The following is a 2,688-nucleotide window of genomic DNA, read 5'->3' on the forward strand; positions in this document are numbered from 1 at the left end:
CATCGAATATCATTGATTACTATTCGAATAAATCGTTCCCAGTATTTTGTTCTTCTCTAGTTTAGGCATGGTAACGCGGTGACCTAAATAACATAATACAACGTGGTTAGATATTTATTTAAGTTATTAAGATAACCGAACGCCTGAGGCCTTTTATCCTTACTTACATCTCTTGTATCATCCACCTTTATAAGTCGTCTCTCATATAAATTCGTCGATTCCTTACAATCTACACCTTATTTTGTATATCACATCATTTGTTTGATAGTTGCAAATAAATATCAAAATAGCAATCGTATCTAGAACTTTTTTTTTAAATTCGTTTAAATTATTTGCTACGCAAAATAATAAAAATCAGCTATCCGTGTTTCAATTCGATGTTTATAAGTTTTGGAGTTTAATGCACGGGTATAGGACAAAGAAAAACTGGCAGAAGCCATCCGTGGATATATTGTATCTAGAGGAAAGTTAAAAAGCGGGCAGCATGCTTCGATAAGCCTGCATTGAAGCCGAAACATGACGGATCCAATAAAAGTTTGTTATCATCCGACGTGACTCCATTATGCTACAAAGACGCCGCTGCCAACAATTTTAAGTAATATCAAATCTGAGTGAATTTGTATTTAGTTCTGTTGTTGTTGTCGGTGTGAAATTAATGTGGTTATGTAGAGGACACGTGTTTATGACTTTAAACGGAGTTTTTTTTAATGCATGATAATGGAATGGTAACCCCGCCTGGGTTATTGATATACACTGGCGGGGTTCCAGTGAGGGATGACAGGGGAGAACGAAGCTGGTCAGTTTGCCCACCGTGACGAATCTAAAGTTTCCAGGAAGAACCACGAGGAGGTCGATCTGACAGGGCATATTGCTAGCAATGAGGCTACTAATCCCCAATTACTAAGATTCGTCAGTTCGCCTCTGAACGGAGTATCCCAATGAATGCTGTCCAACTTGTTATTGTGTGTAATTTCCACCAGTGTTGCCAGATTGGGTATTTTTTTCGCAATTTTGGGTAAAAAATTTCGTGTCCATGAAATTTAGGAGAAATTTAATTGTTTGAGAAAAATAAACTAGATTTGGAGATATTTGTGTAATTTTTCAACAGTTTACGTATTTCTAAACCGTATATATACTATTACTATTATATTGTATATGCACGTATATACTATTGTATATAGATCTTTCCACTCAGGGTTTGCTGGAAGAGAACTCTTACAGAGTTAAGCTCGCCTGTTGTACATATTTATTTAATATAAATGATATGTTTGTAATTTTTGTGTACAATAAAGAATAAATAAGGAATATATAATAATAAATTTATCTCCACAAATTACAATGTATACATTATTTACTTGATACAAAATAAAAGTATCGTAATTCGTGGGAGATCTGGAGCCTAAATTAAGTCGTAACTTGTATCTTAGACACCAGGTCCCCCCAATAAAGTATTAACAATTCAAAGTAAAAGGTAGTTGCGTGGAGTAAAAATAACTATGATAAATAAAGAATAAATAAATAGATCCATAGAATGTGTAGTGAAAGTAGTAACTCTTTAAGTATGCTATTATTATTATCTTTATTTAATATTTGTTTTTTTTTTTTAATTTAAATTTGTATTGTATTGTAAAATGTTTATTGTACATAATTCAAATTAAGCACTGATAAATGATTTAATATACAATGGCGGACTTATCCCATAAAGGGATCTTATATTTATCAACCATATTATCAAATTATTTGTCAACCGTATTTGTAAAGTACATTATGTAGATCTGTAGATTAGCGAAGGTGAAAAACTCATTATAGGGAATGGCCTCCTTTCATCGTTCGTACAGTGATTACATGTGATACCCGAATTCTGATGTGACGACCGTGAATAAAAAATAGATAGATAATTTATTTGCATCACTTACAGCACACAAATGCACAGTGAAAAAAAAAATAAAAAAGATACATGTACAAAAAATTTAAAAAATAATAAAAAAAAAACATAATCAAAATGCATAAAATTAGTAACACTTTTATTTTCTTCATGCGTGTACCACAGTAATACAAAATGGCCACAACTCAGCTTATTTCTTTGCCCTAAAAAGAGCAAAACACTGATATTCTGTTATGGCCAAAAGTGAGCCGCGAATTTCCATTAAAAAAAATAATAATAAAAAAAAAGAAATATAGATATATAAAACTTAAACCTTGTTTCTTTTAATTATTAGATCTCTAACAACTAATCTGTTTGTTCGCTTAATGAATAGTAAAAAATAAATATTCGACATAATTAATTACTATCTTTATTATTTTTATTTCAGCCGTTAACTGTCTACTGTTGAACATAAGCCATCTCCATAAGGTGAGTTTTGCCAGTAGTTGTCACGCTTGACAGGCGCGTTGACAATCTTAGTTAGGCTTTTACAGATTTTTTAAGAGAGACACTACTGTCCAACTCTCGGCCTGCCTTAGTCGATTCTTATGACACCTACAGGAAAGGAAGGGTGGCCTATTCTATGCCGGGACCACATGACGATGATTATACTATTATATAATGATGTTTGAAATAGCGGATCAGTCTCACAATACGTTCACATAATTATATATATATATATATATATATATATATATATATATATATATATATATATATATATATATATATATATATATACCATATAATTATATAGTATTTTA

The sequence above is a fragment of the Galleria mellonella genome, unplaced genomic scaffold (genome assembly GCF_026898425.1).
Source record: "Galleria mellonella isolate WM207_F2 unplaced genomic scaffold, CSIRO_AGI_GalMel_v1 utg32, whole genome shotgun sequence".
Classification (NCBI taxonomy): domain Eukaryota; kingdom Metazoa; phylum Arthropoda; class Insecta; order Lepidoptera; family Pyralidae; genus Galleria; species Galleria mellonella.